The 13,227-nt window shown below is 40.1% G+C and overlaps 1 protein-coding gene across 17 annotated transcripts in view; it reads right to left on the bottom strand.

Moving 5' to 3' along the window:
* Positions 1 to 13,227, bottom strand: part of Cac (calcium voltage-gated channel subunit cacophony) — a 179,929-nt gene that overhangs the window by 85,119 nt on the left and 81,583 nt on the right. The window contains exons 1-2 of one of the 17 annotated variants that reach the window (XM_071704208.1): positions 5,012 to 6,626; positions 4,840 to 4,936 (exon numbers count right to left, since the gene is read on the bottom strand). The exons of 14 other annotated variants lie outside the window; for them this stretch is intronic. The gene's annotated coding sequence lies outside the window, so the exon portion shown is untranslated. Of the gene's footprint in view, positions 1 to 4,839; positions 4,937 to 5,011; positions 6,627 to 13,227 lie in introns of those variants that run through there. 2 more of the 17 variants (XM_071704207.1, XM_071704209.1) reach the window with 2 other exon arrangements.

The raw sequence follows: 13,227 nt of genomic DNA, 5'->3' as shown, positions 1-13,227 counted from the left end.
GTAATGTTGAGGTTTAGTTAAGCGTAGTTAGACATTTTAACGGAATTATATATAGATATCATGTTTAATGCTACATTATAAAAAAAATATACATTAATAAAAGTAAGTGTAAAGAAGAAACATGAAGAAAACAATGTTTCTGAAATGAAAAGAAGGACATTTTTAAATAAAATAACTCAAAACTCAGTAATATTGAGAAAAAAAAACATAAAAATTTTAAAGTTAACATTTTAAAGCAATAAACAACATTATAAAATTATAAAAATGGATAAAAATAATAGAAAAATGTACACATTAAAGTAAATTTAATAATTATATGTATATGTAGAATTCTCTTTTACTGTAATAACTATTACTATAATACTACTTAATAACTCTTACTGTAATACTGCAAAATATCTTAAAGTTAACAGACTTGTTCCCAAGTTTAGGTTAGTTAATAATCAAGATGAAATTCCGCTCATTAACCAAAATCCTAAATCCTTCCGGCTGTGTATTTTCAACTCGACGTGCGAGGATGAGGCAAAAAATAAAACCAAAGAGTTTCTCGTCCGTATGTTTTTAAGGGGAGAGGGGGGGGGGGTAGAGCGAGGATGACAGATCAGATAAAAGTTACAGTTTAATTTACGTGTTTATATACGCGGCACAACACCAATGTAGAATTAAGCTACTTATTTTCATTAAGCTAAAAACCTTTAATACTATTATGGTGGCGTGTGCCACCATCATGGCCGAACAGATTAAAGTTGTAGGATTTCGTTCTTCGTAGCTCACATGATTCGAAGATTCGTTGACTTTTCTGCATGTAGATCAAGAGTAGAATAGTGATGACACATAATATCATTAGTATTAATGGAGAAGTGGTCGAAAATGATATATCTATACCGTTGCCCTCAAGAATTGGAAAAGAAATAAGAAATTGTAATGGCACGCGAGGGGCAGAGCTCCAAATGGAGATGGGCGAATTATTCGGGTAGCAACGTTTGCTGGGAACATGATAACAGATTAAATGCCGTCAGAACATACACGTAAATACCTCTGCCGAGAGCGCAAAAACCGGAGTATTTCGAGGAGTACTCAGCATTTCGTGCACGGTCGCCTATACTGCCTTAATTAAAGCGATAAATACTGCACGTAAAACAAATTCCCGCAGAATTAGGGGGACAACAATAATTCGAAGTGCAGCGTGTTACGTTGTAGTTGCAATATGTTCTCAATGAGGAAGAATTAATCCCCTGTTATGCTGATTGAAGATTTGACGTTGAAGAACTATGTACAATAATTTCAATAATTTCATGTACAAGAATTATCGAGAAGATTAAAAAAAATAATACTATAAAAGCTCTCCCCTCACATATACTATATTGTCATTTATAACATAAAATTGTCATAAATATAATAATTTCTTGTTTTTTTTTTAAAGCTTTTCTAAGATAGATATCAAACAAAGCTATCAAAAAATATTGGGTAAATTTATTTTCATAAATAAGAAATGTTCCTAATTATTAATTGTTGTTAAATCATTACTGTTAATTTAATATATTAAGATACTTATCTTTTTTATTATAGAAAATAAAGATCAAATTAGCGAAATAAATTGTTTCTTCGCAACGAGTGATTTAGTGGACGTATGGCTGACCATTATCGACTTTATCTACTGTCATTCGAGTTTCATATGTAACATCTTTAACAAAGACGTTCCTACATCGACTTTAATACAATGTCTTATTAGTGAATGTATGGAATACACGGAAATATTTATGATTTGATCTGTCCCTTCTTGTTGATGTAAACATTCTTCAAATTTCAAACAGCGACTAGTATTATTATCGCCTTGAATCGCTTGACAAACCGATTTATGTTTTTCTACTCAAGATTATCGTACGAAACAATCAAATTGGCTTTTGAAAATCTTACTAAGCATTATTCTTTACCTTCTAACAGCTATTTCGTCTATTTCTATCTATTTCTTGTCATATTTCTCTCTGTTATATATATGTATATTTCTCTGTTCCTCTTTTTTGATTCATGAGCTTTTGCTCGCGCTACGAACTCTCGTGAAAGTCGTGCCAAAAAGAATCACTCTCGCGATCGCACGCAAAAGCATCCTCGTTACCCACGCTAACCAAACCAGAAAGTGAGACACTCGTAAATACTTGCCAGTATGCTCGAAAGCACTCTTACGGAATTGTTCAACAAATCATAACTTTAGTTATTTGACCGCGAAAAACGATATTTAATCGGCGCAAATTTCTTTTTTATTATAATATGATAATCAATTTCAAAAATTTTATATGCTATAACCTAATTTTTTTGCAGGATCGTTAACATGTAAATATGAACGTATTTAATATATCTGTAACTTGATTATTTTGTTATATAATTCTTCTATATGCAATTATGTATAAGCACAATCTCATGTTACGTTCAAAACATCTTCTATAACTATTTAGTTGTATTAAAAATGGAATGAAATTTAATTGAATATCTTTAAGTATACATGTTAAATATCAATCAAGAATATTAATTAATATTAAAGCTCATGATAAATTTATAAAAATTTAAAATATTTGTCGCTTCACCGAAGATTCGAGGATCTTTTTATTGATCTCGCAAATCCAAGGAAAAATGTTTATAGATACGGGAGAAAAGATACGGAAATGAGACTTAAGACCACCTCCTTCCAACATATCCTTTAATTGGTTTCGAATCCAAGCGCGCGCGCGCGTGGAATAAAACGGAGGAAATTTGCGAACAACAACGTGAGGCGGAACGATAAGAAGCGCCGTGCCAAAAGGGTCCTTTCATACCTTTTATGAATCCCCCCGAGGAGCGTTCTATACTGTTTAACTGCTCCGTTCTGTTTCATTAGTCAAGACGACAAGACGATAGTTGACACGCTAAAAGGCTGATAGCAGGAGCAAAATAAATGAGGCCATCCCGTTAGAGAGAGAGAGAGAGAGAGAGAGAGAGAGAGAGATCATCAATTTAATTTTACTATTTTTTCTCCTTGTTAATATAGCAATAACATTATTAAAAGTAAAATCACGAAACGGAGATGAACAGCGAGAATAGAACTAAAAAATAAATATACTTTACTCTGAAAAAAATCTTTTATAGAAAACTATCTAGGATAATACTAAAAATGGGTAGCAACAAATAATTAAATTGTGATGAAGGAAAAAGTACAGCATGAAATTTATATCAGAGAGAACCAAAGCGATGCTCCATTTAAGCATTGTAATTTAAGTAAAATCTAAGTAAACTTTCGGTAAATGCAATTTGCAGTTCTCTTCGCGCTTTTTCAACATAATGACTGAAACTCAAATTTTGGTGTCATTGGTAATTGAATATAAGCCGGCACGAGTTTCCGAAGTTTCGCGTTTGCGTAATTGGATAATATGTTCTAGCAGAAGAGCTTATTATTTTTGCATCAAAATGGAAAGACGAACGACAAATATTATAATAAATTATTTAATTATGTAAATGCGAAACTTCGAAAAGATTACGTTAGCACAAGCACGCGTTTGATTGTCAATTATACTGAAATTTGGGTTCTAATATGACAGTTAATACAAAGAAAGAAACATTAATACCATGGAAACAACGCTATATTAAGAAAGACTTTCGTGTAATTTGCTTAAACAGAGATAATTCTAGTAGTTTTAAATACCATCCTTCCAAAATTCGTTACATATGTCAACCTAACAAATTTTGAAAAAAAAAAGACTTTTTTGTGTATTTAGCCAGAACATTTTAAAAAATACTTTACGTGTCACAGCCGTCTATTGCCCATGTACCAAATTTTATATAGGTCTTTATTTATTAATTTCACAAAAAGTTTTATAACATTATTTTTATAAAAGACGTTTAATGTATATTTAAACTCAACTTTCTCAATTTTTTATCATGTATGGCAATTGTTGGCAATTATGAAAAAAAAATTGTATTGAACTAATTTGTTGTCTGAAGGAAACTGGCAGGAGGTCTCTGAAACGATTATCATGACACTGCGGTTTCACGCCAAACCGGCTCCACGATCCTTAGAACGAAATGTCTCAAAACAAGGACGAGAAATTCCGTAAGCATTGTGTCACTATTGTGATGTTTGTGATGCGTGTGTCCCAAGAGCGCGAATTAACAGGATATAAAACCAGTTTCACGCGGATCATCATTGTTCTATAAACTGTCTTGTGTCACATACCGCATTGTTTCGAACAAAGGTCGCTACGCGCGATTGTACTTCGCTGGTATATAAAGCCGGTTTCATAAGTTTTGTATAGATGATTATATCAATACCGAAAGAGAAAACGCGGCGTGAAATCGACATGCTCTCAACACGTGATCATGACTAGAAAGTTGAGGAAGAAGATGAATAGTCAAATAAAGTCCGATTGCGATACTATAATCGATCATCCTACGCATCCTACCAACCGGAAAATATTTGTTGTAGCGAAATATTTCGCACGCACGTGTGATTGGGTCATCGTCAAAGATAAATGTTGAACGGTGATTTGCGAGTAGAATAGAACCGGCGTAAAAACGGAACTCATTCCGATACATTTGACGCTGCGTGCTGTGTGAAACCAGCTTAAAGGTCAGCCTTTAACCCAAACGTGGCCACTGCGATGGCCGAGAGATCCCGGCCAGCGGGGTGGCAAACGCATGAGCTCGGTTCACGCTAGCGTCGGTCGGACGTTCGGTCGGATTTCAGGGTTCGAGCCGGCTCGCCGAACCGCGAAGGATCGCGAGGACATTACGCGGGATCGAGGCAAAAATAGCGAGCGAACGAGCGAATTATAGGAAAACGAGAAACCTGCTCCGTTTCACCGGACTCACCTCTAGAGGGAGGCAGGGGCTGGATGCGGCCATGTTCCTACATGCGTTCGAGCCTCTGCCCCGGTGGCGATCCCCTCTTCTTCGTGCTGTGGCACCACTTTACAGAAATAGAAAAAAAAACAGAGGGTAGATATACAGACGAATTGGGGCAAACTGCACACTGCACACTCACGACGGCACCCCGGCGATCGACGTGCACAACCAACCCCCCTTCTTCGAAATACCGGCGAGGGGTGCAGGCGGGCGGGCGGGCGGGCGGGCGGAGGAAGGCGGGGGGCGGAAAACGGGGGGAGGGGAAAATAACACCAACGCAGCACCTTTCGCACCCCTTTTACTTTTTCGCTGTACGCTCCTCCTTTTTCGCCCGGATTATTTTTCTCTTGTGTTTCACGGCAATTAATGACACTCTTCCTCCAAAAGGGGAGATGAGAAGAACGGAAGAATGAGAGAGAGAGAAAGAGAGAGAGAGAAAAAGGGAGAAAAGAGAGAATGAGTGGGAAAGAGAGACGGGACAGTCAGAGTGAGCGAGAGAAAGAAAGAGAGAGAGAAAGAGAGAGAAGAGTGAAGAGAGGGGGGATCCTCTCTCCCGAGCCCTGAACTCTCTCGGTATCCTCGGAGCGTGCACTACGACCACCGGCAGCGGCGGCGGCGGCCACTATCTTCCTTTTCTTCTTCCTCGTCTTCCACCTCCTCGTCCGCCGCCTCTCTTCTTCCGCTCCTTTTTCTTCGTCGTCGACGTCGTCTTTCCTCCCTTTCGAGCCTCCCTCCCCTCCTCTTCCCTCCCTGCGACGCACCACAGCACACTCTCGGCGACGGCGAGGAACGGCTAGCTGCTTCGCCTCCTGTGCCACGTCCTCGTCCTCCTCCTCCTCCTCTTCCTCTTCCTCCTCCTCTTCCTCCTCCTCCGCCTCCTCCCCGTCCACGTCCTCCTCGGCGGCAAGCGCTCCTCCTCGTCTTCTTCTTCCTCCTCTTCGTCGTCGTCGTCGTCAACCGCCACTGTACCACCGTCGCATAACAAACACCCCGGCGGCCGTCACGGTCTCGATGACACCAACACGATGACGAAAGGCAAAAACGGAAAGATAAAAAACAGAGAGACGAGAGACAGGTGGAAAGAGAGACAAAGTGAAAAAAGAGTGAGTGAGAAAGGGAGGGAAAGGAAGAGGGAATATCGAGGTTCGCGAGATTGATTGAGGAGAGAGCTAACGAGCCCGACGCTTTCTTTTCCTCGCGAGAGCCCGTTCTCACGAGGGCGCGTTTTCTCCTTCCTGCCGAGGCGCGGTACACCCCCGCGGGCGAGGGAGAGTCACCCTCCGCGAGTCAACTCCGCGCGCACTCGGCGAGCACTCGACGGGCGAGTACTGACCCGACCCGAGTTACGCGGCAACAACGACAGTGGAACCGGGGCCCGTTTTCGTACCAGCACTAACCACCAAACCACTTCTTCTTTCTTCCTTCTCTTCTCTTCTCTGCCGCCTCTTCTGCCACTCGCGCGCGCCAGTCGCTTCTCCGTCCTATCGTCCTCCGTTTACAGCTTCAAGCAGCAGGTTCGAAACCCACTTCGTCTCCGAACCACGCAAACGTTCTATCACTCTTCGACTTCGACGGCACCTTCCCTATAACTACAACCCCTGTCCGCTTCACTCGGCCGGAAGTTCACACACTACCTACGTTCCCCGAGCGTCGGAGCTCGTGGCCACAGCGGGACGGTCGCTCGACTACGCTCCCTCGCTCTTCCACCACCACCCGACCGCCGCTCTCGCACACACACTCTCCTTCTCTCCATCTCTCTTTCTCTCTCTCTCTCTCTCTCTCTCTTTCTCTCTCTCTCTCTTTCTCTCGGCCCTCATGGCCATCTCCTCACCCCTCTTCTCACCCTCTCCAGCGTTTCCACCACCGCCGTCTCCGTTTGCCCACCCTCTGCCCGTTCGCTTATCCTTGTCGCGCCAACAATCTCTGTCCTCCTCACCGATAACTTCGACCCCCTTCTACATATCGTTATCTCCCTCGCGACTATTTAACTATCACCAGACTGTCTCCTTTCGTTACACTGACGTGGTCTCCTCCGTTGAACAAAGTTTATCTCTCACTCTCACGCTAACGGCACGGCAATCGTCTTCGTCGCGCAGAGCGAGCTTCGCTCGTTCTTTCCAGGAATCGCCATCTCGCTCCTTCCATCGGTGTTCATCCCTCTCTGATGTATTTCCTTCTTTGTCTCTTACAAGCGACACGACGACTGGTTCCTTCTGACCTTCCATTAGGTGTCCCTTTCTACTAGATGAGCTTGCGCTCACTCGCACTCCTCTAGCAAGTCCCTCTCAGTCGCGCTTACGTATTAACCCCCATTCGGAGGACGCCAGGACCGAGTTTCTTTAAAGTGATACCCTGGGGTTATCTCCATAAGTATCTCAAGAGTTTTTATCGTGGACTTCGACCTAAGATGATTTTATTTAACTTTTTTTCGAATTTTGTATGGAAGGCATATATTTTACTGCCTTCACATAAGTTTATAGTATTAAACTGTATTAAATTGTTTTAAATTGCACTATTAGATGTTAATTATATATTATCAAAATAATAAGGCTAAAATAATAATATACATATTATTTATATATTTTAAATATTATTTTTATACTATATAAAATTTTCATATCCAAATAAAATAAATAAAAAGAGATTCTGAGAATGACTAGAAAATAACTAATTTTCAGTAATATAACGCTGAAAAATTTTAATGAATTGCGAACTAATAAATGTCACAATTAATTAACTAAAGTTGTTATATAAAGTTGGTAGATGTGCTAGATAAAAGTTTTCGTATGCCTAATCGAATAAGCGATATTATACTGCATGTAAATACTTTGGAAACGACTATATGTACCTAGAAACTATTTCTAATATACAGCAGCGGTTATGTTGACGTTTATGACGAAATCGACGACACAAATTCAAGAAGTTTGAATAATATTTAAACTAATATCATATTAATATTGAGAATATATGCGTTATTAAACTTAAGAAAAATAAATTAAACTCTAAAAATAGTTAAAATTGTTGATTTATAAATTGACGCGGTTCTTCAATTTGTATGTGTATTCATTTCTTCAATTTGTATGTATTCATTTAATTCGTAATTATGCTATAAAAAGAAACTACGTTACTTTGAATTAGAGATAATTTTACGTAAACATTTGACATTGTTCATAACACACAAAACGTGATAACAGAATATAATTATAAATCTTCTGAGGTTTGATTTTATTTTATACTTATATATCAGAAGATAAAGATGTGTTTTCGAATTTCTCTCAAACGAGAGTTGCGAGAAGGTAAAACAACGTAATCAAATTTATCTTGTTTTTCACCATTTTCAAATGTCACGGGGACTATGTTCGAGTTGTAAATATTACATACGTTATATTTTCAGACATAAAAATATATCCATAAATTATGAAAAGCCGAGCTTTTCAAAGAAATGGGCGTACTGCGAAAAATAATGAGATTTGTTGAAAAATCAAAAAAAGAACAAGCTGTAATATATTTTTTCCATAGTTACACAGAGGGATAGATAATTGCCTTTTGATGAGGGCTTTCTTCTGCTTAACCGATTATTCGAGTAAGATAGTAGCTATCAAGACAAAATATACTTTCGCTCAGCCGGTGCTACATGTGCTACCTTCCTCCACTAATCGTGTTAATTTCCATTTATCCGTTCGCAAGTTTAACTGGCGGGCTTTTTCGAAGCTTAGACCGCAAGCTCGTCGAGTACCACCAGGTGTCACCGTACGCGAGCACACCGGTGTGCGTGCCAATTCGCGAACGTGCGTGAGCTTTCGCTCTCGTTTGTGTGCGTCGAACCGATACCGCCGGGGGTTACCGGTGCATGCGCCCTCTCGCTTTTCAAGGGTAGGGATGAGCTTTTTCGCGTTGCACTAGCGTATGCAGCGAGCTTCGGGCCCCGACACCTCAACGGTAATAGAAATAGTCGTCTCGTACACGTGGATTCGTGACCGCGTTAGAATTCCAGGATACCGAAACGATCAGGCAATCGTCAAAGATCAAAGAAATTCGTTGGAATTCGATGAGATGGAAGAGCGCCCTATAAAAGAGAGGCGGTTCAATGCTCTCAATACGCGAGGAGCGTTAATTGGCCTTGCCGCGAATGAAACGAGGTAACGGCCTGTGCCGAGCCGCTGCTAAACGGTCACGATAAATTCCGGCGTGCAGCGCTTCGTTATCTGATGACCGTTTTCTTGACGTCTCGTAGAAAGGTGACCGGAAGTCCACGCGCGTCGGCGGGAAGTCATCGTCCACGTAACCATAATTCACCCGCGTGTGAGAACTTAATTAATTAGACGTGAAGCGAACCGCGTGATGAAGAGGTTCTCACGTCCTAAGTATATTGTTTATAATTATTCGCCAAGAATTAATTTATTAATTCTTATTCAAAATATCTAAATTAACTCTTTTACTAATATTTATTATTAGAAGCTATTGAGAGTGCTCATTAAGAATTAATAACTTTAATCAAATATAAATACTAAATTATACGATTGAAATGATTGATACAGTCATCTTTTTAGAAATTAATAAAGATTTCCTAAAAATAGTACAATAAAATCGTCTTTATTTCAAGCATCTGAAAAAGGATTTTAAGGTCATATTCATGAACCATGTTAAACCACAACAAGGACTCTGAATATCCTCTGGTTGCCTTATTGTAAATAAGCTTTAGTTACGAATGTACTTTGCCATCTTCCATCAAAAGTTACTCGTAACTTTAGAACACATCAAGATATTACACGAGCCGAGAGTTCACATGAGGTTGCTCCGATCAACTGCTCTGATCAACTTCCTTTCAATCGTGAATCTTTTGATGAGTTTCAAGGAAAACTCGGCTTTGACAAAGGGTCGATAAAAGTTTATAAATTTGTAATATAGGATAAGTTTATAACTTGGTAATACAGGATTTGAAATATATATATTTAGAATGTAACTTTAATCCTGAACACAAGTGGTCGTACTGTTCTCTAATCCCGATTATTCCGATAACGCATATAACGTTATCCCCGAAAATTAAAGGATTATATATTCGGCGCCAAATGCGGGATATAAATCACCAAACTCGAACTCCCTCCCGTCTCCCTCTTGTTAGGCGAAATAACGGCATAACAGCTCCGTAAATTGCAACTTGTTATTACATCATTTGCAAAATAGAAAGTAATTGGATTCCCTGACCTAACGATGTAACAAAACACTGATTGATTTCGTTCTTTTATGCCCGTAGAACTAAATGAATCAGCCCACTGTTTTTGGGGGCAACTCTCCCTCCTTGCTCCTTCCTCTATCCCCGAATAACAAACACAAAGACATACAGAGAGAGAGAGAGAGAGAGAGAGAGAGAGAGAGAGAGAGAGAGAGAGAGAGAGAGAGAGAGAGAGAGAGAGAGAGAGAGAGAGAGAGAGAGAGAGAGAGAGAGAGAGAGAGAGAGAGAGAGAGAGCGCTCGCGATGGCCGCGCGATTCGACGTGTATAAAGGAATCGGCTTTAAATCTGCGGAGCCCGCGAACGAAGACGACGGGATGAGCAGAGGACTGAAGGGGGAAGGGAGATGGGATTGTCAGGGGTGGCAGCGGTAACGGCAGCGGCGGCGGCAATGGTAGCGGCAGAGAGTGCAGGGGCAGCGTTCTGGGTTTCTGGGTTCGTCCTCCGTCCCCTCGCTCTCGTCCGCCCTCGCAACCCGCGGTCTCCTCCTCCTCCTCCTTCTCCTCTACCTCCTCTTCGACCCCACGAGGTTCGGAAAGGCTGCTGTGCGCGCGGCGCACGAATGTGGAACAGTAGGTCAGCGCACTCCGTGACCCCCGCCTGCCGCGGCCTACCCCTCCTCGGTGCATGCACCCTGATGCGATACGTACGACTAACCGGCCGAACCCTTCTTGTCCCAGTCTCCCCCCCCCGTACCGTCCCTACAACCGAGCACTCTCTCGGCACCCTACTTCTTCCTCTTTGCTCCTCGCTTTCCCTCCTCCTTCTCCTCTTCCACCTGCAATGGTCCCGCGTCTCATCCCGCGACCGATTGCGTTCTGTCGTAGGGGTGAGTTTACGCGATTCAGTTCCGATGATAGCTTCCCGACCGAGCAGCCGAAAGCGAGAAAAAAGGTATAATATCCTGTACACAACGTTTTCCCGGGAAAACGATTATCCCCGCGATGTGCAACGAAGGGAAGCGGAAAATCAGTTTTCTGTTATCAGTTCCGTTATCGTAATATTTGCCAACTATACCATTCATAAAATTCGTGATGATTATCGCTGAAAGCGAGAGAAATTCTGCACAGGGCATTTCCTAAGAGAGATGATCATTCATGTTAAGCGACGATTGGAGTGGAGATAGTTCTATTAATATAGCTTTACACTATTTGCAAATTACTCTTTACAGTAGCCACTCTTGATCACCTAATGAAAGCGAAGGAAGATAAATCTTGTGTAAATAATTGTCTATGTTGAACGATAAAAGATATGGAACGATTGCTAATATCTCTTACAATTATTTGACTCTGAATCTCTGTTCTACATAGCGATAATATCATAAGTAAACGGCGGATTTTTATGTAAATATATATTTTCATAAAAAAACAAATAAGAGATATTAAAATTAAATATTTTAAATAAAAGAAATTGCAGTTTCTAGTCACGTTTGATGAGATATATTCCAATCTTAATCCTACTTTTCTACACATCTACTTCTTATCAAAATATATATTTTCTTAAACATTCGCACACTAATTACGATAAGCAGTCGAGCTTAATTCTCTCGCTTCTCTGGATATTTTCTTGAATGTTTACTTTCATGTTGTTTGCATCAAGTTGACATCCTAAGATAAGATAAGCGAAATTCTCAAGTATTTACGTTTCTTCGTAATTATATATCTATATCTCGATTCACTTTTCCTCTCTCTTGTAGATAATAATTAAGCTATGAATATTATTAAACTATAATATTATAAATAAACTATTTTCTTACAGTATTTCATAGAAATTTCTTCTTATTCTTTCTATATTACTCTCATTTTTCGCTCATCTTCATTATTCGATCACGACAAGCGCTAAATCGTTTCGAGAACATCGATAATTATCCTCTCTCACGAGACTCATCTCTCCTCTCAGCGAAACCGAAACTGTCGCGTTGATACCAAGAGTTACGAGGTACCCGCCAATGTGAGGATTCGGCATCCTCGCCACGTACTTTAAGGTTCATTCGCGGAAAATCGATTTGCCGGGCCGCATTCCTCTGAGGAAAATATTACCCGCGCGCCGTCTCTTCTCCCCGTCTAATGCGCACGCTCGTCAGATTTTACGTTCCAGTAAACGCGAGATTATTGTCTGCTTTCCGCACGCACGCGCTATTATTTACCGCCGACAACGGATCGTCGACAACCACAAATGTACCGACAATTTTCAGCCATTGTACAAACGTAGCGAGCGCGATATTCAAGCGAGGAAGATTTCAATTACTTTAAGTACCAAAATAAACGTCTCTTAGAATTGCGACGATTTATTTCCGTAGTTTTACGAATTTCTGATATATTTGTCGTATAAGATATAACAGTCAATTTATTTAGATAAAACGGATCTAATTTCAAGATAAAATTATATTGCAGCATTACTTCCTATTACGAATAAGTTATCGGACAACAAATCGAGTAAGCTTTTAACAAATACTTGCGTTCGAGCCTAAGAATGTAAACTTTCGCTCAACTTCGCTCGACTTCGTCGTGGAAACAGGGTCCACGTCAACGTGCCCCCGCATGTTGGAATCGATGCTGTTTGGCACGCCAGACGTTTATTTCCATGATCGCTCAAGCTTCAATCTCGATCGAAGACCATATTCAAGTTTTCCGACTGCCTAATATGTATAATTCTATTTCGCAAAAATAAGTGTCGCGAATTGCATGACAATTATAAAAATACAAACGTATTTACAATTTTCAATTATGTGATTTAGTCAACATAATTTTCCCAAAAGTATTACAAGAATGTCGATTATGTTCGCTGCAATAATAAAAACGATTTGGAATATAGAAGATTATCATTATGTCAGAATATTTTTATAATCCTTATTTTTATTTAAGAAGCTCGTTTAATTTCCGTATTTTAATATTTTCTTTTTCGTTCTTTTTTAAATCTTTTCTGGGCGCCCCATTTCTACAAAGTTTCTTCTCAACTTTCTTTCGCGCCATTATATCATCCAATCTTTACTTGCTTCCTATTTCGCCATTTAAACACAATTTCACGCCGAGTCTTCCACTTTAATTCCACGCAATCTACACTCTCCTTGCTCTTAGCGATATTCTAATTTTCCTTCTCCTCGCTGGCATACCTTTTTCTTTGA

This window comes from Temnothorax nylanderi, unplaced genomic scaffold (genome assembly GCF_030848795.1).
Source record: "Temnothorax nylanderi isolate EJ_2023f unplaced genomic scaffold, tnyl_v1.0 TNYL_tig0039_pilon, whole genome shotgun sequence".
Taxonomy (NCBI): Eukaryota; Metazoa; Arthropoda; class Insecta; order Hymenoptera; family Formicidae; genus Temnothorax; species Temnothorax nylanderi.
This window is presented reverse-complemented; position numbering and strand designations above follow the sequence as displayed.